The sequence below is a fragment of the Pan troglodytes genome, chromosome 13 (assembly GCF_028858775.2).
Source record: "Pan troglodytes isolate AG18354 chromosome 13, NHGRI_mPanTro3-v2.0_pri, whole genome shotgun sequence".
Taxonomy (NCBI): domain Eukaryota; kingdom Metazoa; phylum Chordata; class Mammalia; order Primates; family Hominidae; genus Pan; species Pan troglodytes.
Genome location: NC_072411.2, coordinates 134,002,097 through 134,025,733, shown reverse-complemented (window position 1 = coordinate 134,025,733; position 23,637 = coordinate 134,002,097). Strand labels below are relative to the sequence as shown.

At 40.5% G+C, this 23,637-nt stretch overlaps 1 protein-coding gene and 1 non-coding gene across 5 annotated transcripts in view; one reads left to right on the top strand and one right to left on the bottom strand.

Annotated features, from left to right (window-relative positions):
• The window catches only part of PDE6D (phosphodiesterase 6D), a 53,872-nt gene that overhangs the window by 6,344 nt on the left and 23,891 nt on the right, over positions 1-23,637 (top strand). The gene's annotated exons all lie outside the window — the stretch shown is intronic.
• Positions 21,960-22,062, bottom strand: LOC112208449 (U6 spliceosomal RNA). Its single transcript, XR_002942934.1, has one exon. It is a non-coding gene; the product is annotated as a U6 spliceosomal RNA (small nuclear RNA).

The following is a 23,637-nucleotide window of genomic DNA, read 5'->3' as shown; positions in this document are numbered from 1 at the left end:
TTAGTAAAGCACTGTTTTCTTGGTATTCTGTTGCGTTTTCACAATGTCCATGTCACGCTTGCAAATTTAATTGCTTTGCTATAATCAGAAACCAAGTTGGTAATACATTTTAGACCACAGTGCAAAAAGGAAGTTTTGGATGTACAAGTGAGATTTTTCGAATGGAAATTGATCTATGCTTTTTAAAAAAACTAAAGGCTGTATCACCTTTGCATACTACCATCCGTGATAAACTTTCAGTACTTTCATGTTTTGGTTTAGTAGCAGCCTCTTTTATAGCTCCATGTGCCCTTCTGTGTTTCTCTCCATAATGGATCAAATAGGTATATAGGGATGACTGAAGTGCTGGAAAAGCTATGACATGGATTTTATTTTTCCCTCAAATAATTTATACTATTAACATCTAACAATGTAATAATATTGTTACTTAACACGCTTTGTAGACAGTAAACCGGAAACTGTGGAGAATTGAGAGATTTCAGAAGCAACGTTTTCATCTGATTGGAAATACCGTATTGCTGAAAAGAAGAAAGGCCTTTTTAATGGCTTTTGAACAAAGCAGAAAAGTTTGAGCTTCTCACCTTCAGTCTTAGCTCTTGAACCTGTTGAGAAAGAGGATAAGAGACAAATACGGAAAAGAGTTTCAGAAAGCAGAATCTGTGTCAGCCCACTGGAAGGAAAAGCGAATCAACCGGTTCAGTGATGTTAGTGCATCCAGAAACAGGCTTTTGGGAAAAGCTTGACCTGAGCTGATTAAATCCTGAAGCACAAGGGAAGCAGCCACATCAAAAAGTTAGCATGAGAGCAGTAGCGTGCTCATCCTCTGGTAGCCTTTATTGGGCATTTGTGGAGTAAGAGAGAAAAGAAAAGCAGGAATGTTAAGATATGCTACTACCTTCAGGAAAAAGTAAAATTAATGTTTTAGTAAGAAACTGACTATTGTCCACCTTTTATTGGGTAAATAGATTTTCTGAACTTTCTTTCGGAGTATCTGTTTCTGTAAGAATAGTTTATCACTGCAAAAAGAGCACCATTATGTTCTCCCACCAGCAGTGTTGATAGTACTCAGTTTTCCACGTTGACTAGGTCAGGCTTTTTTATTTGCCAGTTTGGATAACAAATGATACATTGTTTTAATTGGTATTCTTCTGGATCCCTAGATCCATGAAAAGGTAATGTAGCATAGTGGTTAAGAGCTATACTGGACTATGTCTCTATACTGCCTGCATTGGAATTCCAGCCCTGCGCTCCTAGTTGTGTGTCCCTGAGCAACTGCTTTAACCTCACCTCAATTTTCTTATCTGTAAAATGGGGAAAATAATAGTACCTATCTCATGGGGCTGTAAGAGTAAATGAGTTGATATCTAAAGCATTTAGAAAAGCACCTGATCCACAGTGAGCATTATGCTTTAGCCAGTGTTATTCTTGTTATTATTAGAGAAGTTGCACATCTCTTCTATTTGGCCATTTCTTTTTCTTCTGTAAATTGTTTGTTAATTTTGTTTTTGCCCATTTTACTATTGTTTATTTTTCTTATTTGTAGATGTTCTTTACATATTGTAATATCAATCCTTTGCCTATTATGTATTTTGCAAATATTTTCTTTCAATGTATTGTCTCCTTTTTTGTTGAACAGAATTTTTAAATTGTCATTTCAAATTTATTTTATTTCATTTGTTTGAGACGGAGTCTTGGTCTGTTGCCCAAGTTGGAATGCAGTGGCGCAATCTTGGCTCACTGCAACCTCCGCCTCCCAGGTTCAAGCAATTCTCCTGCCTCAGCCTCCTGAGTAGCTGGGATTACAGGTGCATGCCACCATGCCCAGCTAATTTTTGTATTTTTAATAGAGATGGGGTTTCACCATGTTGGCCAAGCTGTTCTCAAACACCTGACCTCATGATCTGCCTGCCTCTGCCTCCCAAAGTGCTGGGATTACAGGCATGAGCCACCGTGCCTGGCCTCAAATTTATTAATATTTGCCATCTGGCTTTTGCATTTTGTATCTTGTTTAAAAAGATCTTCCTTATCCCAAGATTAACTAAATATCCTATCTTTTCTTCTCTTTTCAATGTTTAGCTCTTTAATCCACCTGGAACGTATTTACACATTTGGTATGTGGTAGACATCTAAGTACTTCTGCTGTTTGGATAGCCAATAGTTCCAGTACTATTTACTAAGTAGTTAGTCCATCTTTTCCTCACTGTTTTGAAATGCCATCCTTGTCATATACTAAATTTTCATAAGACATAGGTTTATTTTTGGATTATTTCTGTTTCATTGATCTATTTGTCTCTTCTTGTACCTATACACATTTGATTGAATTATTATAGCTTTATAATATGATTTAGTATAGTTTACAATAGAATGGTCTGTGACTAACATAATATGTGTTTTTAAGGTCCCTATGAATATGTGCCCCTTTTGTTCACATGGAAGCTTGCCCATATGCCCATAGTAGATAGAAACATGAGGACTTGGCTGGGCATGGTGACTCACACCTGTAATCCCAGCACTTTGGGAGGCCTAGGTGGGAGGATTGCTCAAGGCCAGGAGTTCAAGACCAACCTGGCCAACATAGCGAGACCCCCAACTCTAAAAAAAAAAAATTTAAAGATACTGCATAAAAGTGAATACTGTATGCATAAATTAGGCATGGTCTGAGTGAATTCAGTAGAAGCTTTGTATTTGCCATCAGTTGTTTCAAAAACAAAATCTTATAAGATTTTATTCTTGTATCACCTTCACCCCATCTCACCCTACCTCTTTCAGAGTATCTGTTTTTGTGAGAAGAGTTTATCACTACAAAAAGAGCACCATTATGACCTCCCCCCAACAGTGTTGATAGTACTCAGTTTTCCACGTTGACTAGGTCAATCTTTTTTATTTTTGCCAGTTTGGACAACACATGATACCTTGTTTCAATTTGTATTTTCCTGGATCCCTAGATCCATAAAAGGTAATATAGCATAGTGGTTAAGAGCTATACTGGACTGTGGCGCTATACTACCTCTCAAGAAATGCAAGGCTCTCATACACATTAAGAACCTTGCATTTCTTTCTTGTTTGTTAAAAGCATAACATTTCCTAATTGTAAATTAATGTTATGAATGAAATGTTACTTGGGGAACAATATGATTCTCCTGCAAATATTTTGGATTTGATTATTTTAAGCAGCTGACATAGAGATTGATGTTTGTAAATCCCACGTTTCCCATTTCGTTCCTTCAACAAAGGTCTGTTGGGTGACTATTATGTATAGGGCACTCTACACTTGAAGGATACAAAAATGAATAACTTACAGTCCCTTCTTTCCAGAAGCTTAACCAGCTTTATGTCTGTTTAGAAGGAATATCTTCAAAAGCAATGCATTTTTTAAAATTCTATTTAATTTTCCTATTACAAACTCCAGCCACCTAGAGTGACCTTTGTAAATATTATTTAATATAGCCTTCTAATGTAGCTAATGTTTAATGTGTTTTTTATAAAAATGGAATTGTAAATATCACTTTGTAACTTACTTAATAATAGATTTACCATGTTTATGATTTCCAAAGATAGTTACTTTCAGTTGCTTTCACTGACAGATTTGTCACAGTACTCTTTTTTTTTTTTTGAGACGGAGTCTTGCTCTTGTCACCCCGGCTGGAGTGCAGTGACGTGATCTCAACTCACTGCAACCTCTACCTCCGGAGTTCAAGCGATTCTCCTGCCTCAGCCTCCCAAGTAGCTGGGATTACAGGCACCTGCCACCATGCCCGGCTAATTTTTGTGTTTTTAGTAGAGAGGGGGTTTCGCCTTGTTGGCCAGGCTGGTCTCGAACTCCTGACCTCAGGCCTCCCAGAGTGCTGGGATTACAGGCGTGAGCCACCGCACCCAGCATTTGTCACAGTACTCTTATACTAGCTTTCTAGTATAGTCTGTATCTACTGTTTTGCCTATTTGAATACCTTTTTCATCAACATAAAAATATAACTTTATTAAATTAACAAGAAACTGACAGACTTCCATAAGAATGAATTATGCTTTTATGATTTCATTATCTTTAATCCATCTGAATTTTCTTTGGTATAAGATACAGAGTAGTAATGTAGCTTTTTTTTAATATTGGCTTATTGTCTCCATATATTTATTTAATTCATTTATACTTCAGATATTATAATATCCAGAATATAAATGGCTGCCTACAAATCAATAGGATAAGCATTTAACTCAAAGTGGACAAAGGATATGAACAAGCAGTTCCTAGAAGAAAAAGCAGATGACCAATGAATAAATGAGGACATGCTCAACCTTGTTAAAATAATAGACTATCTTCCAGGTGCAGGGGCTCATGCTTGTAATCCCAGCACTTTGGGAGCCCAAGGTGGGTGGATTGCTTGAGCCTAGAAGTTTGAGACCAGCCTAGGCAGCATGGCAAGACCCCGCCTCTACAAAAAACAAAAAACAAAAAAAAAAAACGCACAAAAATTAGCCAGGTGTGGTGGTGCATGCTTGTGGTCCCAGCTACTGGGAGGCTGAGGTGAGGGGATCACCTGAGCCTGGGAGGTGGAGGTCGCAGTGAGCCAAGACTGTGCCCCACTGCATTCCAACCAGGGTAACAGAGTGAGACCCTGTCAATAATAATAATGGACTATCTCTTCCCAATTAATTGACACAGATTTAAAAGATTGATAATATATATGTATATCCTGAAAGTGGCACTGTACGAAAATAAAATTAAAAATTAGGCCAGGCACAGTGGTTCACGCCTGTAATCCCAACACTTTGGGAGACCAAGGTGGGCAGATCACTTGAGGCCAAGAGTTTGAGACCAGCCTGCCCAACATAGCAAAACTCCCTCTCTATTAAAAATACAAAAAATTAGCCAAACTTGGTGGCACACGCCTGTAATCCCAGCTGCTCAAGAGGCAGAGGCAGGACAATTGCTTGAACCCAGGAGGCAGAGGTTGCAGTGAGCTGAGATCACACCACTGCACTCCAGCCTGGGCTACAGAGTGAGACTCTGTCTCAAAAAAATAAAAATAGAAATGTATTTAAAAAAAAAAAGATGCCAGGCACAGTGGCTCATGCCTGTAATGCCAGCACTTTGGGAGGCCAAGGTGGGCGGATTACTTGAGGTCAGGGATTCGAGGCCAGCCTGGCCAACATGGTGAAACCCCGTCTCTACTAAAAATACAAAAATTAGCTGGGCATGGTGTGGACAGCTGTAATCCCAGCTATTATTAGGGTGCCTGAGGCAGAAGAATCACTTGAACCTGGGAGGCCAAGGTTGCAATGAGCTGAGATTGCACCACTGCACTCCAGCCTGGGTGACAGAGAGAGACTCAGTCTCAAAAAAAAAAGATAACATTCAGTGTTCACAACATTGAGGGAAAGGGGCACTCTCATTTGGTTTATGTGTGTGTGTGTAGTGTCTATAGAAAGTAATTGGTATCTATCAAATGTTTACACATAACTGCAGTAGAGTATATAGCACAGTGGTTGAGAGTATGGGCTCACTTCCAAGGTTTAGACTTACTGCCTCTGCTATTGTGACTCTCAACAGAACACTCAGACTCTGAGCCTCAGCATCTGTATCTCATATTATCAGAGGGTTGTTTTGAGAATTAAATGAAACTGCATAAAAGATGTTTGGTTCAGTGCCTGGCATATAGTAATATCTGCTGCCATTCATTTTATTAATAATTACTAATAATAATGACAGGCCAGGTATAGTGGCTCATGCCTGTAATCCCAGCTCTTTGGGAGGCCGAGGTGGGTGGATCACCTGAGTTTGGGCATTCAAGACCAGCCTGGCCAACATGGTGAAATCCCGTCTCTACTAAAAATACAAAATTAGTCAGGCGTAGTGGTGTGCACCTGTAATCCCAGCTACTCAGGAGGCTGAGGCAGGAGAATCGCTTGAACCCAGGAGGTGGAGGTTGCAGTGAGCCGAGATCACGCCAGTGCACTCCAGCCTGGGCAACAGAGTGAGACTCCATCTCAATAATAATAATAATAATAATGATGACAATAGTGTTAATATGATTGTAAAGCTACTTATTTCTCTGAGATATAAGTTATATCTAGTCATTCTAGTCATTCTAGTTATATTTTCTTACTGAAAAACTATCATATTTCCATTTTGCCTCTGAATAAATGATTCAATAAGCATTGATATATACCTCATGTTTATCTTGTCTAGAAAATGAATCTCATTCTAATTTATGGCAGGTTAGCAAAAAGAGTTTGGGCTCAGAAGGTTTCTGAAAGCATCTTTCACTTGTGTTCTTACATTTCTTCTCCCATAGTTTGGTCCTGGAATCCCTGTATCTTCTTTCTCATAGTACCTTAATCCTTGACTTTGCTTCCAATCAAAAAACAGTTGGCTTTACATCTTCTATTTACTCACTTAGAATAAAGAATAAGAATAGTAGACATATTAAGAAAAGTCAACTGTAGAACTTCTCTTGAAAGTCAGTATTCCCTGGTACAGTTGCCTTGGCCAAATGTTAAAAATGAATTTGAGGTTTATTATTTCCCATAATATAGGTTTTGTCTGACAACCCAAAGTCTTGGAAAGCAACCAGACATACCACTCATTAAGCCCAATTTCATGTAGATTGTGATTGGTAGCTTGTTTCCTCACGCATGGACTCTTGAGAGTTTGTATTGTTATCCTGAATGGATTAAATGAATATAATGTCCTATTGATTATCTTAGGATTCTTTTTTTTTTTTTCTGCGACAGGGTCTCATTGTCATCCAGGCCGGTGCTATCATAGCTTACTGCAGCCTTGACCTCCCAGGCTCAGGTGATCCTCTGCCTCACCCTCCTGAGTGTCTGGGTGCACAGGTGTGCACCACTATACCCAGCTAATTTTCGTATTTTTTCTTTGTAGAGAAACGGTTTCACTATGTTGCCCAGGCTGGTCTTGAACTTCTGGGCTCAAGTGATTTGCCCACCTTGGCTTCCCAAAGTGCTAGGATTACAGATGTGAGCCACCACACCCGGCCTTACTTAGGATTCTTAAACAGGCATTCCTGCTTTTGCTTTTTGGAAGGAATTTAGCGTATAATTAGATATTTATAGTCTTCTACTGACCTTCTAAGTTTCTTCCCAGGGTTGTGTATATGGTTTATAATGAAACATTACAGTAACTTCTGGAGAAATGGGACAGAACACGGTAAAACTGTCATGGAGAATTCCAGTTGTATCACCACTACATTTGATAAAGGACTAGCAATGGTTCTGAGGCTTGGAAGCTCTAGGTTCTTACTAGGGTTGACCTCAGTTTTGCCTCCCAGGCCTCACTTGTCAGCATTCTGCATCCACAAATCCTCGTGTTATGAGAGGATTTGACTTATAGACCTATCCCTCTCTATTCCTGAGCTAAAGCCTAGCATCATAGGAAGGAATTTTAAAGGCCATCTTCTCCAGCAGCCTGACTATTCTAATAATTGCTTGAATGCGTAAAACTCAAATTGTCAAAGTTCTGAGAGCAGCATTCTTTTTTGCTTTTGACCTGCTTATAATTTTGGAGCTGGGAAGAAAAGCAAATATATTTCTTACAGTCCAATATCCACAAAGATTTCAATGGATTGGACTAAAGCTTACTGTTTATGGCAAAGAAGGCGATGGTCTCACCGTAGGACACATGAAAGCTTGTTTAGTCTACCACAAAGGGAGGCAGGGGAAAGTGGAGCTGGTGTAAAGGTGGGCCACTTGAAACATGGCATACATTCAATAATGGGGGAACTGAAGGGAGTTTAACCTAAAGATGAAAAGAGTTGGACAAGAGATATGAGTGTTCTGTTCTAAAGTTAAAAAAAAAAAAAAAAACTGTTCTAAAGGGAAGAATTAAATGTTGCTGTGTAGCTCTCAGAGGAAGTACAAGATTTGCGGGGTAGAAATTACAGGTGACAGAGTTTAGGCCAGTTTCTAACAATTAGTAGAATTACCTGAAAAAAGACATTTTCCAGAAAGTGTTTTAAGCAGCAGATAGATGCCTGTCTGTCAAGAGTGTTGCAGAGGGAAATTTTGTATGTATCAAATGTGTATTACAGTAGATGATCTACAGAAATACTCAAATCCTTTTCCAGCACTACAATTCTTTGATTTGGTGACAGCCTCTCTTACTTAACAAGTACTTTTTTTGGCAAATGTTTATATTGATATATGTTCTACACCTAAAATCGACAAAAAGTTTTTTTGTGACCTGATTGTTTCCTTTTTGTTTTTGACACAACTCTGAGACACTCAGTATTGAAGTGTTTGGTTTAGTGCATTGTGGATACAACTGATTCAGAGTCAAGGAGAGCAATTATTGCCTCTGAATTTAGATAACATTTAGAGAATGAAACATAAATAGCTGTAATATAAATTAGCACTGTAAATATAGCCACAAGAAGAAAGAGCATGGTCTAGTAATATCTCATAATTCTATACTGCTTTTCAGTTTTTAAAGAACTTTGATATATTACTGCATTATCACAACAACCCTATTCATTGTTAGCCTCACTTTATAGATTAAGGAATTGAGGATCGACGAGGCAGTCACTTAGACGAAGGCAGAACCTTAATTTAAGCCTTGTTTTGTCTTTTTAAAAGTCCATGTTTTCTACAGTATACCATGATGCCTCTCTGGAGAATTTATTCTTTTGTTGTTGTATTATTAATTTTGAGTTTTAAATTTTTCTCAGCTTGGCTGAGCAAGGTGGCTCACGCCTGTAATCCCAGCACTTTGGGAGGCCTAGGTGGGCAGATCACTTGAGGTCAGGAGTTTGAGACCAGCCTGGCCAACACGGCAAACCCCACAGAAGCTATTTGGGAGGCTGAGGCACAAGAATCGCTTGAACCCGGGAGGCAGAGGTTGCTCAAAAAAAAAAAAAAAAAAATTTCTCAGCTCACTGCAGCCTTAACCTCCCAGGCTCAAGTGATCCTCCCACCTCAGCCTCTCAGGTAACTGGGACTACAGGTGCACACCATCATGCTTGGCTAATTTTTGTGGGTTTTTTTTTTTTTTTGAAATGAAGTCTCACTCTTGTCACCCAGGCTGGAGTGCAATGGCGCGATCTCAACTCACTGCAACCTCTGCCTCCCAGATTCAAGCAATTCTCCTGCCTCAGCCTCCCAAGCAGCTGGGATTACAGGCGCCTGCCACCACACCCAGCTAATTTTTGTATTTTTAGTAGAGACAGGGTTTCACCACGTTGACCAGACCCGTCTCAAACTCCTGACCTCAGGTGATCCATTCACCTCAGCTTCCCAAAGTGCTGGGATTACAGGTGTGAGCCACCATACCCGGCCAATTTTTGTTATTTTTTTAGAGACCAGATTTTGCCATGTTGCCCAGGCTGGTCTTGAACTCTTGGGCTCAAGTGATCTGACTGCCTTGGCCTCCCAAAGTGCTGGAATTAACAGACATGAGCCACCATGCCCAGCCCTTTTCTCAGTGTTTAAGTCACAGCCAGATTTATTTTTCACTTGAAAATTATCCTCTTCTAATGTGGTCATATCGCCTATATTCTTTTTTTTCCCTCAATTCACCAGATACAGGGGCCAGGGTTTAGCCCAGGATAATGAATTTTTTAACAATTAGAGTTACCAGAGGAAAAAAAGACATTTTCCAGAAAATACTTAAGCAGCAGGTGGATATATTCTTGTTTTCATATTTTTTTCATCTTAAGCACAGTCGTCTTAAACATTGTCCTCTGTAGTCAAGAGATGGCTACTCATAGGGGTCTGATTAGCAACTTCAGTGATGATCAAACATAGGAGGTTGTTACTCAAGTCTGATAAGCACAAGATTGTGTCCATATAGTTTTGTCCAATAAAGTAACACAAAATTTATCCCACAACGAAGTTGTTTTCAGATGAGCAATTCAGATAATCTCGTTAATAGGGAAAAAAAAGTGAAAAAGTCTTGGATACTAGCATGGATAAACAAACATGTCCTGGCTTTGTTCAGAATACACAAGGCTACCTTGTGACCAGCTTATTTCAGTTTCATTTTGAAACCTTTTCCTTAAACGTCTATGAAAAGTATCAGGTGAAAGTATATTGTGGGTAGCTTATAGAACCAACTCGAGGGTTCCTGTTACAGAGTGTTATTATGCATTTAGAGTTTGTTTCAAAGGCCCCTTAAGTATTTATGGATTGAGATAAGAATCTAACAGACTATTTCCTTTTCTGTGATTCTCTGTTAAAAAATGTGGTCCCATCTGTGGTCTCAGCGATTCAGGAGGCTGAGGCAGGAGGATCACTTGAGCTCAGGAATTCGAGGCTACAGTGAGCTATGATTGTGCCTCTTCATTCCAGCCTGGGCAGCAGAGCAAGACCCCATCTCTAGAAACTGTGTGTTTGTGTGTGTGTTTGTGTGTGTGTGTCTGTGTGCGTGTGTGTATATGTATATCTGTGTGTGTGTATATATATATACATATCTGTGTGTGTGTGTGAGAGAGAGAGAGCAAATTGTAGGATAGTCATAATTATGCCATGTGTGGCACTGCTACCTAGGTGACTACTCTGTGTGAAAAGTATGGTTTTCACCAGGTCACTGCTAAAGATTAAGAAAAAGGGACTAAATCTGAGATTCAGCATTTTCATGAAATAGGAAGTGAGAAATGTAACTGTAAGCCTTAATTGCTTTTGAGCCATCTTCTGCCTAAGGAGCAAAGACAAAGGAACCAGAAAAGCTGCGTTCTGGTCATAGTGCTGCCACTCACTGGCCATTCAGACATTTGTTAGCAGAATCTGTACATGGCATATCATCTGCTAAACCAAAGAGAAAGAAAATGATAAAGCAGGCCAGGCACGGTGGCTCACGCCTGTAATCCCAACATTTTGGGAGGCCAAGGCAGGTGGATCACATGAGGTCAGGAGTTCGAGACCAGCCTGACCAGTATGATGAAACCCCGTCACCACTAAAAATACAAAAATGAGCCGGGCGTGGTAGCGTGTGCCTGTAATCCCAGCTACTCGGGAGGCTGAGACAGGAGAATCGCTTAAACCCAGGAGGCGGAGGTTGCAGTGAGGTGGGATCGTGCCATTGCACTCCAGCCTGGGCAACAAGAGCGAAACTCCCGCTCAAAAAAAAGAAAATGATAAACCAGTTTCCATGACCAAATAACTTGTATTATATAAGGGAGAGAGAAAGAGACCATAACAATCAGAATGCAATGTGTTACATGCCTAGTAGTATCAAGTACTGTGGAAACTCAGAGAAAGGGTGACTCCTACTAGGGGTGTTGTGGAAGACTTCAAGAATTATCACTTGAGGTCGGGCACGGTGGCTCACGCCCGTAATCCCAGAACTTTGGGAGGCTGAGGCGGGTGGATCACTTGAAGTCAGGAGTTGGAGACCAGCCTGGCCCATGGTTTCAACATGGTGAAACCCTGTCTCTACTAAAAATACAAAAATTAGCTGGGCGTGGTGGTGCATGCTTGTAATCCCAGCTACTCAAGAGGCTGAGGCAGGAGAATCGCCTGAACCTGGGTGGAGGTTGCAGTGAGCCGAGATCACGCCACCGCACTCCAGCATGTACGACAGAGGGAGACTCCATCTCAACAACAACAACAACAAAAGGATTATCACTTGAATAGGATCTTAAAAGATGAGGTGTTACCCAGTTTAATCTTTATGATAGTAGGGAGTAACAGAGGAAGGAAAGTGTTTCAAGAGTGAGTTGGAGTCAGGAATGAGGAAGGATGAGGACCAAACAAATTCTTGGAATTCTTTGAAATTTTATTCATTAATGATATTTAAGAATCAGCTGAGAGTCCCATGATACCTTATAGGTCATTGTGATCTTTTTAAGAATAATAGATAGTGGCAGATACAGTGGCTCACACCTGTAATCCCAACACTTTGGGAGGCTAAGGTGTATGGATCCCTTGAGCTCAGGAGTTTGAGACCAGCCTGGGAACATGGTGAAACCCTGCCTCTACCAAAAATACAAAAATTAGCCAGGCATGGTAGCGTGTGCCTGTAGTCCCAGCTACTCGGGAGGCTGAGGTAGGAGTATCACTTGAGCCCAGGAGGCAGAGGTTGCAGTGAGCCAAGATTGTGCCACTGGCTACTGCACTCCACTCTGGGCCACAGAACAAGAACTTGTCTGGAAAAAAAAAAAAAAAGAATAGTTAAAGAAACAAAGTATAATCTTTCAAGATTAGAAAATGAATACATGAGGAAATAAAGTCAGAAATAATAGATTACTCTTTCAAGAAATCTGGTGACCTAAGAAAGCAGATATTAGGGGAGCAGCTTGAGTGGGTAGATAGAATTCATTAAATAATGGAAATCACTTATTTAAGCTGACTTTGTACAAGTCACTTAACATCTGTAAAACAAGAATAAAGTGGTTGGGTGCGGTGGCTCACACCGTAATCCCAGCACTTTGGGAGGCCAAGGCGGGCAGATCACAAGGTCAGGAGATTGAGACCATCCTGGCTAACTCGGTGAAACCCTGTCTGTGCTAAAAACACAAAAAATTAGCCAGGCATGGTGGCGGGCGCCTGTAGTCCCAGCTACTCAGGAAGCTGAGGCAAGAGAAGGGCATGAACCTGGGAGGCAGAGCTTGCAGTGAGCCAAGATCGCACCACTGCACTCCAGCCTGGGCAACGGAGACTCTGTCTCAAAAAAAAAAACAAGGATAATGCATGCTGTTTGATGGAGATGTTATGAAATTTGAACGAAATAATACATGCCAACTCAATTTAAAAACCATAGCTCTTCAAATGCACTATGCTTGCTATTACATTATTACAATCATTATTTACCTTTGCTTTAAAGTAGGATATCAGAAAAGTCAGAGCCTTAGTGATTGTTTTTTACTTCAGCTTAGATACCTGTGAGCCTTTTTTCACATTTCTGGGAATTAATTGTGGCTCTTGGAGTGACAACAGAAGAAACCCCCAGATGACACTGAAAAACCAGAATCATCTTTGACTTTGCTTTTTTTTTTTTTTTTTTTTTTTTTGAGACGGAGTCTCGCTCTGTCGCCCAGGCTGGAGTGCAGTGGCGTGATCTCAGCTCCCTGCAACCTCTGCCTCCCGGATTCCAGCCATCCCGAGTAGCCTCAGCCTCCTGAGTAGCTGGGATTACAGGCATGCGCTACCATGCCCAACTGATTTTTGTATTTTTAGTAGAGACAGGGTTTCAGTTGGCCAGACTGGTCTCAAACTCCCCCTGACCTCAGATGATCCACCCTTCTCAGCCTTCCAAAGTACTGGGATAATAGGCATGAGCCACCATGCCCCGCCAGCTTTTATTTTTTTAAGAGTTATAATTTGAAGGAGTTGAGTTTCTTCCCAATACTATAGCATTTTTAAAAAACTGGGTGAAATTCAGGAATCTCTGAATGTAGATTTTGACAGGATTCAAGGCAATATCCCTGTGCCTCCAAATAACCTGAAAGAAACAGTGGCCCTTTTGGGAACATGCCCTTGGGAAAAGGCCTTGTATTATTTCTTCTTCAGTCAGGAGGTGCTGGGAAGCAAATAAAAGTGCAAAGGGAGCCTCTAAGAATCTCTTTGGATATGTCTCTTCTAGCTTGTTTCTGACCAGTTCCAGGCACATAACTGTACATGTCAGTAGGATAATGGGCTGACTAGAAAAAAGAAAGGTTTGTGTTATTGTTTGACTTTGCTAGGGAGAAGACTGTGTTATGTTTCAAATACTGATCTTTTTCTCATTACTAAATTACTTGCCTCCACTGTTTCCCAGGCCAGTTTGAATTTTGATTGTATACTTTCCAAGCATAGTAACTTTGCCAGCACAAGAGTATTATTTCACGGGGATATCACCACTGATTACAATGCTGCATATTATGTTTCAAGGATACTGAAACCTGGGTTCTCAGAGATCCATTTATATTTTCTCATCTTATCCCCCATAAATGGGAAAATCACTGGGAAATTATTGGGTGGAGAAATGCATTTAAATGACCGTGAATTAGAATTGGTCCTTAAGAAGGAACTAAAGGCAGAATGCTCTGTATAACCAACACTAAGGCAGAAGCATAAGAGGGCTCTGACATAAGTGGTATTTAAGAATTAATGAAGAAAGTGAGAGTAAGAGAAGGAAATGAGTTCAGAAAGGAAACAAGGAGGAGAGAGTTTGAGAGGGGAGAGATCATAAAGGCAAAGTGTGAAAAGATAGAGAACAGGAAGAAAAAAGCCACAACCAAAAACTATGAAAACAGAGTAAAGGCAGACAGCCCTGTAATGAAAATGCTCAGGATACCACCAAATAGAAACTCCCTTTGTTTACTGCTAGTCATTGCAGCTGCTTCCACCCCAAAGTAATGAGAAGGGAGAGGTTTTTCTTTATGCCTGTGACCTTGGTTTTGAAGCTTTGCCTCATAGTGCTCTGGTCTGCCATAGTAGACATTAGCATATATCATTATATGCTTAGTCAGCCATTTTGCCTGAAAAATATACTTACCTTGAAATTACTCAGAGCCACATATCCATATATAATTTATGAGTACTCTGTCAAGTCATGAATTCAAACTTAATGCAGAATGGGCTTTTAAATTCTTATATATTGTTACTTGCAATTCAGCTGACTGACTTAGGTGTTGTCCTTAGGGAGAGTGGAGGTTTTTTGGTTGGTTGGTGGGTTGGTTTTTGCTTTTTTTTTCTTTCTGAGTTCCAGGTTTAAGTTGCCCCCCTCCCACTTTTTTATTTTTTATTTTTTTTGAGATAGGATCTTGCTTTGCCACCCAGGCTGAAGTGCAGTGGTAAGATCCTGGCTCATTGCAGCCTTGAAATCCTGGGCTCAAGCAGTCCTCCCGCCTCAGCTTTCTGAGTAGCTGGGACTACAGGCACGCACCACTGTATGGCTAATTTGTCTTTTTTTTTTTTTTTCCCCTTCGGTAGAGATGGAATCTCACTGTGTTGCCCAGGCTGGTCTTGGATTCCTGGGCTCAAGCAGTCTTCCTGCTTTGGCCTCCCAAAGTGTTGGTATTACAGGCATGTGCCACTGCACCCAGCCTGAATTGCCCTTTTTACAGTCTACTGGACCCTAAAAGCATCTCTTGTGGTTGCTCAGCCTGAAGAGAATTCTAATGAACTCTCCCTCTATTGCTTAGTGTGATTCAACACATATTTGAGTGTCAGTTACATGCTGAGCACTGAGAAGAGAAAGATAAATAATATAGTGTCAGTAGAATTTGACTTGCAAACTAATATATTCATGGTACTCTCCGATAAGTACTGTGACACAGGTATAAACAAGTGGCCAGGATAGGAGGTGATGCTGTAACAAACAACACTTTGGAGAATGGAATGTATGGCAGAGACTGGACTCAGTGTCTTCCTCCAGTAAGCCTTGATTTGCCATCTTGACTTCTTCACCTGAGGCATATAGCAATTTGTTACACATGCTGGCCTCCTGGTTGCCTGTTGATTTCCTGTTCTTTATCAAACTATCCTTTCTGTTGACAGCCTTTCTTATCTCACCCTTCTCTGTTGTCCTTTTAACCTATTAATAGCTCATTAGAAAAAAATTAATATTCCCCAGAACTATTTACAAAGCCTAAACTTTCTGTGTTCCTCAGAAATGTGTGTGAGGATGGAAGGAGTTTTTGTTGTTTTTGGAGACAGGGTCTCACTCTGTTGCCCAGGCTTTAGTGCAGTGGTGCAATCTTGCCCTCAGCCTCCCAAGTAGCTGGGATTAAAGGCACACACCACCACATGTAGCTAATTTTTTGTTGTTGTTGTTGAGACACAGTCTCACTATATTGCCCAAGCTGGTATCAAACTCCTGGGTTCAAGTGATCCTCCTACCTTGGCCTCCCAAAGTGCTGGGATTACAAGCTTGAGCCACTACATCTGGCAAGATTTTTTATTGAACACTCACACAAGACTAGACTAAGACCTTGTCAAGAGCAAAAGTCTTATCTTATTCTTCCTGTTTCCTAGAACAATGCTGCTTAAACTATGGCTGGCAAAAGAATCGGGATTTTACTTCTAATCCTTCATAGACCAATATTTTTGTAAAATACAGTGAGATTAATTATTAGAAAAATAACATAAAGCCAGGCCTGGTGGCTCAAGCTTGTAATCCCAGCACTTTGGGAGGCCAAAGTGGGAGGGTCACTTGAGCCCAGGAATTCAAGACCGGCCTGAACAACATAGACTCTGTCTCAACAACAACAACAAAAATTAAAAATTATCCAGGCATGGTGGCACATGCCTGTAGTCCCAGCTACTCAGGAGGCTGAAGCAGGAAGATCACTTGAACCCAAAAGTTTGGGGTTACAGTGAGCTGTAATCATACCACTACACCCCAGCCTGGGCAACAGAGTGAGACCCTGTCTCTAAAAAAAAAAAAAGAAAAAAAAAAGTTTTTAAAGAAAAATGACATAAAAGTTTTTTAAATTTTTATTGAAATCAACAAATAAATTATTCTGCTGTATTGTTATTAAAATTTTTAAACACATGTCACAGGCTGGTAGCAAATGGATTCACAGACCAGGACCAGTCTGTGGGCCACATTCTGAGTGGTACAGCTGTGGAATCCCCAATATTTGTACCTGATACACAGTACCTCAATACATGTTTGTGCAGTAAATACATGAATGAGATGATTGGAATGATTATAGTAGTAGGCAAGGAAAAAAGGAGAATAGAGGCTCTCTTTGGAGAATTGGAGGGAAATGATTAAGTGAGAAACTCAAGATGACTGCAATAATGCTACCCTCCATGTAAAACAAACTTTTTGTCATCATTCACTCTGAATACTGTTCCTTTGGCTCTCTAGCAAGACAGATAAATACTAATAAATACACTCTCAATTTCTGCAAAATATAGTTTTGATCTTGCTGAATATGTAGAACTTGCTCTAAATGACTGCACAAAGATGTCAACCTATTTATTTAAACTTGCTCTCATGAGCAGATCTATAGTAGCTAGGATTGATTTCAAATATTAACAACTGCTTTTAGAACCAGTGCATTTTTCCATGTTGCAATATGGAGCATACCACCAAATGCTTTCTCTGGCTGCAATTTTCTTTTCTTTTCTTTTCTTTTAGTAGAGATGGGGTCTCACTATGTTGCCCAGTCTGGTCTTGAACTCCTGGGCTCAGCTGATCCTCCCGGCTTGGCCTCCCAAAGTTCTGGGATTACAGGTGTGAGCCACTGCACCTAAGATCTCTGTCTGAGATTTTCTTGTTTCCTCTGTGTCCTCTCAAAAGATTAGCTGAATAGGGTAAGAAATATTTTTATGAAAAACTTTGAAACAAACAAGCCTTCTATGTCCATTAAGATAATTTTGCGTTGCTTACAGCACTACAAGTCTTCAGTTCTTAAAACCAAATTGTTAGGCCAGGCACGGTGGCTCACACCTATAATCCCAGCAGTTTGAGAGGGCGAGGCAGGTGGATCACTTGAGGTCAGGAGTTTGAGACCAGCCTGGCCAACAGGGTGAAACCTTGTCCTTACTAAAAATACAAACATTAGCTGGGCATGGTGGTGCCCACCTATAATCCCAGCTACTCGGGAGGCTGAGGCAGGAGAATTACTTGAACCCAGGAGGCAGAGGTTGCAGTGAGCTGAGATCGCGCTACTGCACTCCAGCCTGGTCGACAGAGCAAGACTGTGTCTAAAAAAAAAAAAAAAAAAAAAAGCGTTAGTCCTTGAATCCACTTCAGATTAAAAAAAAAAAAAAAAAAATAGTTTCATTCAAGGGATAGAAAAGAGGAGGTCTGCTTTTTAATAGCCACACACATAGCTATACTCAATGGAGATCATTATTTTGAAATATTTAAGCTCACAATATTTAAGTGCAACTTACAACAGGGAAGTTTTGTTATCATAAATAGAATTTTGTTTTCAATGTGGATCAGTGCAAATTCAATAACTCAATACATCATCTTCCTTCTCTACTAAGCATATCCCCAAGAGAACATTGTTAGGAAGGGCAAAAGGGCCATTTCCATGGTATATTTGAGGAAGTCTGCTTGCCTTTCTCACCCTGTCATCAGTTCCCTCAGCTCTTCTAGCCCTGGAGGAATGTCGTCACAAAGATACCCAGGACCCTGCAGTTCCCTGGAGCCTTTCTGTTCCCAAGGGAATGTAGTGTGAACAGACCTCTGTCTGAATGTTAGCTGTTATTTACCAGCTGTGAGTTCTGAAAAAGATATTTGACTGCTGGGAGCACCAGTATTTTATGTGGGTATGAGTATTAAATAAGATTGAAAAATAAAAAAGAGGGACTGTTAGCACAGCACGTGACATATATGTTGAAAGTAGGTACTCAAATATTAGCTCTTTTACCCTGCCTCTTCTTTCTTTGAGGACTACCTTTAAACTATGAATATAGCTAGATGCCAGATAAGGCTAGAAATATTGTTCACCTTTTCCCTGGCCTCATGCTGTCTGCAATTAAGTTAAACAAGACTGTTAGAAAGCTAGCCCTGAGAAATGCAAAAATAGTTAAGATTTTATCTGTCTGCATTGATAATGAACCACAGGTTAAGAATTATTGATTCATAGGCCAGGCCTGGTGGCTCACGCCTGTAATCCCAGCACTTTGGGAGGCCGAGGCAGGCGGATCACGAGGTCAGGAGATTGAGACCATCCTGGCTAACACGGTGAAACCCCATCTCTACTAAAAATACAAAAAAATTAGCCGAGCGTGGTGGCGGGCGCCTTGTAGTCCCAGCTACTCGGGAGGCTGAGGCAGGAGAATGGCGGAACCTGGGAAGCGGAGCTTGCAGTGAGCCGAGATTGCGCCACTGCAGTCCAACCTGGGCGACAGAGTGAGACTACATCTCAAAAAAAAAAAAAAAAGAATTATTGATTTATAGCCATTGTTGGGCCAATACAATCAATGGGATTTCCGTTTAGCCTTTGGAGATTTTATAGAAATGGTCTCAGAAGAGAGACCACAACCTTAGTCCTAGACTCATTTCTGTTGTCTCCATTCTAATGTATTCATGGACCAAGTTATCAGGCAACACGCTAGTACTTGAATATGGAAGAGATCATCCACTCAACTGGTATTAGATCTGTTACCTGGACATTGTTAGGGCTTTACCACCTTTGTATAGACTGATGTGGTTCAGTAATTTCTGGAGAGCTTGGCTGAGCTAGAAAATAGTGTCACTAGCCTTGCAGCGTGTCCTTTTTATAAATATGCCTTTTACCCACTAAGGTTATATAAAACTTAAAAATCAAGGGCTCCAAAAGTATATGGGTTTTGACCTGTGGAATACACTAGCAGCATAATCTGATCTGGCATCTTGTATCCTGTAGCATTTGGAAATGCCTTTTAATCTCATGTGCTAGAGGAACTGCTTGTCTTGTACCATGAGTTTAGGGATCATGACTTATTCATCTTATATCCCTCAGTCTCTCCCTGGTACAAACTGGGTATGCAGGATAGTTGGAGGTGTCATATAAAGTTAAAAATCACAGATGTTAGAATCAGGCAGTCAAAAACCAACTTGACCACTTAACTGGCTTTGTGACCTTTTAGCAATGAAATGAAGCAAAAACTTACCATCCTCAAACCTGTACAGATTCCTCATCCATGTAAGAGCTATAATAATAATGCCTATTTCATAGGGTTATGTGGATTAATTTATACATGAATAATATCTAAATTATTAGCATACTATCTAGTACTCAGTACATCTTGGCCATCATTATATAGTAAATAGATACTGAATGTGAAGACTGTATACATTTCTGCCAAAGTTTCATATACCTAAGCGATGTGTAACACAAATCATGTGACAACAGAATTCTTTCCATATCTTGGTAAAGTCTTCCCCTTACTTTCTTCTATTGATTTAAACAGAAATTTACTTGGATGTGACCCATTTGATAAGGACCAGCTGATAAAGTATACCAGCTGATTCAAATAATTGCTCCAGCTAATTTACATGAAGGTTTTCCTATTTTATTGTTTTTAGAAATTATTTTGGAGGTATAAAAGTCTGGTAGTGACTTATGAATATCTTTACATTAAATGTTTACCTTATTGTTCTAAAAAATACTAAACATTTCTCATTTCTATGGGAAAGCCCTCAGGAGAAAAACACTTTTTTCCCTGTTTTGGGGGCTATATCTCCAGCCTGCCTGGAAGTTTAGAAATTCCCAGAAGGATATTGCCAAGAAGCCGCAAAGGGATGCCATGTTTGAGTTTCTTGCCATTCTTACTGCTTATAAAGAGAAGCATTTGGGCAGTAGTTCACTGTTTGTTGTTAGTTCCTAAAGCACTGCCACGGGAGACTTATACTCCTGGGGTCTCTTCATGTCCCCAAGAGGGAGTTGATGGAAGATGGTTATTAATCTATACCAACTTCAGTTTATTAGCTTTTCTGCTTCCCAAACATGTTTTTGGCAGAGAAATAGATTCCACAGATCCCTTTATAGTGCTTCTCTATCCCTTTCCAGCACTGTAGCCAAGGGTTTATTTTTTCCATAACAATTTTTTAGACATTTGATCTTTTTCTCTCACTGCCTACTCCTCTTCTCCCCCATGCTTGCTTGCCTTCCTTTGTACACACGAATAATAAGCTCCAATGGCTGTTTTTCCCCCTGAAAAATGCGTTATTCCAAACCTTTCCAATCTCTAAAATCTTATTTCCTAGAAATACCTTTTTCCTTTTTTTCCTCTTTAAAATTGCTTTATTTATTTATTTTGAGACAGGGTCTCACTTTGTCACCCAGGCTGGAGTGCAATGGCATGAACACAGCTCACTGCAGCCTTGACATCTGGACTAAAGCAATCCTCCCACCTCGGTTTCCCAAGTAGCTGGGACTACAGGCATGTGCCATCACGCCTGGCTAATTTTTTTTTTTTAATAGAGATGATGTCTCCCTATGTTACCCAGGCTGGTGTCGAACTCCTGGCCTCAAGCAGTCTTCCTGCCTCAGCCTCCCAAAGTGCTGGGACTACAAGCGTGAGCCACCATGCCTGGCCTAGAAATGTCTTTTAATTCCCAGCCTCAACCCTTTGTTCATCCACTGTGGACCACCCCTTCCTGTCTGGTGGTATAGAGTATGGGCTTTAGTGGCTATAATTTTTTTCTTTTCACTCTTTATGAGAGTTTTCTTTCCTGGTACCCTAAAGCTACTCAAAGTATGATCCCTGGGGCAGTAGCATTGGCATCATCAGGGAGCTAGTTAGAAATGCAAAATCTCAGATCCCACCCCAACCTACTGAACCAGAATCTGTATTTTAACAAGATCTCCAGATGACTGGTATGCATATGAAAATTTAAGAAATCCCTGTTGTAAATCACCTTTTGCTCAAGGGTCAGGGATTAGGAGACACTTTGTCAAGTCGTGGTTCTCCACCCTGGCTTCAGTGGAATGACTTGGGGAACTGTGAAAAATACTGATGCCTGGGTTCCACCTCCAGAGATTCTAATTGGTCTGAAAGGTCAGGTCCAGGAATCAGGAGTTTTAGGAGTTCCCCAAGTGATTCTAATAGGCAGCCAAGGCTGAGAAGCACTGTTGTACATGATTCTTATAATTTGCCCTAGCTTCTTAGAACACAAGGTATATATAAGTTGATGTGGCCAGATGCAGTGGCTTATGCCTGTAATCCCAGCACTTTGGGAGGCCAAGGTAGGGGCATCACTCGAGCCCAGGAGTTTGAGCCAGCCTGGGCAACATAGTGAGACCTTGTCTCTACAAAAAAAAAAAAAAAAAAAAAAATTAGCTGGGGGTGCCTGTAATCCTAGCTACTCAGGAGTCCAAGCCAGGAGAATCCCTTGAGCCCAACAGTTTGAAGCTGCAGTAAGCCATGTGCACCACTGCACTATCTATCTACCTATCTGTCTGTCTATCTAAGATGCCGTTTTAGACAGACAGACAGACAGGTAGGTAGGTAGATATATAGGCAAAGCTAATGACTAAAAAAAACTTTTACAATTACATTTATTGGGGAGAAGTATATGTGCATCAAAAATTAGAAATATATACATCAAAATATTAAACCCAGTAATCTCTGGGTTATAAGATTACAGTTATTTCTTTTTTGTCCTTTTTTTTTTAAGGGGCCATGCTCATCTTCTCTGTATCATTCCAATTTTAGTATATGTGCTGCCAAAGCAAGCACTGTCCTCTATTTTCCAAACTTTCTGTAACAGCCATTCCTTTGGTAAAGGAAATATATGTGTAAATATAATTTTTAATAACTGTGATCACATTATACATGTTTTGTAAACTGCTTTTTAATTAAAAAATATTCTTCCTGTTCACATATCAATACATTATGAACATTTTCTCATATCATTAAACATTATTAGATAGGCTTTTATATTGTTTAAAGTGAATCCTGACCCAGGATAACTGAATTTTTACCTTAATTTTATTTACATTCTGATATGGGGGTTTAAGAAATTGACTGTTTAGCCGGGCACAGTGGCTCACACCTGTAACCCCAGTACTTTGGGAGGCTGAAGTGGGCAGATCACCTGAGGTCAGGAGTTCGAGACTAACCTGGCCAACATGGTGAAACCCTGTCTCTACTAAAAATACAACAATTAGCTGGGCATGGTCGCACGCTCCTATAATCCCACCTACTGGGGAGGCTGAGGCAAGAGAATTGCTTGAACCTGGGAGGCGGAGGTTGCAGTGAGCCGAGATCGTGCCATTGCACTCCAGCCTGGGCAACAAGAGCAAAACTCATCTAAAGAAAAAAAATAAATAAATCATTTAATTCTTGAAACTTTTAGTGTTTGGAAATTGTCCTGGTCCACAGGAGGGGACATGTTTAAAAGGAGATGTCTGTTGGGAGGCTGAGGCAGGCAAGTTGCTTGAGCCCAGGAGTTCGAAACCAGCCTGGGCAACATGGCAAAACCCTGTCTCTACTAAATATATAAAAAATTAGCCAGGTGTGGTGGCACACACCTGTAGCCCCACATACTCAGGAGGCTGAGGTGGGAGGATCACCTGAGCCCAGGAAGTCGAGGCTGCAGTGAGCTGTGATCGTACCACTGCACTCCAGCCTGGGCAACGGGAGTGAGAACCTGTCTCAAAAAAAGAAAAGATATCTGGAAGCGAGGTTAGATTAGCCCTTCTCTAAGGCTTTTACAACAATAGTCAATTGAATACTATCTCTTTTTTTTTTTTTTTGAGCACTTAAACCTAACACATGGAGCTTGACTTCACTTTCTCAGAAGATGCTTCACCACAGGGAATTCTTAATGATGTTTGGATTGCAACCTGTGGCTGGAGTTATATTTCTAAACTTTCTCTTTGAATCTTTGGTTTAGGGCCAGGTGTGGTGGCTCATGCCTATAATCTCAACACTTTGGGAGGCCAAGGTAGGTGGATCACTTGAGGCCAGGAGATAGAGATCAGCCTAGAACAACAGAGAGAGAGACCCTGTCTCTCAAAAAAAAAAAAAAAAAAAGCCAGGTTTAGTAGTTTGCACCCATAGTCCTAGCTACCCAAGAAGCTGAGGTGGGAAGAATTGCTGGCACCCAGGAGTTCAAGGCTGCAGTGAGCTTCAGTTGTGCCATTGCACTCCAGCCTAGGCGACAGAGTGAGACCCTGTCTTTAATAAATAAATAAACCATTGATTTGGTTGGAATTGTGCTTCAGGACAACCAATATCTCTTACAGTTTGAGTTTCCTCTGCATTAATATGTACATTATGATGTGGAAAGCTGGAAAATCCTTAGAGCAA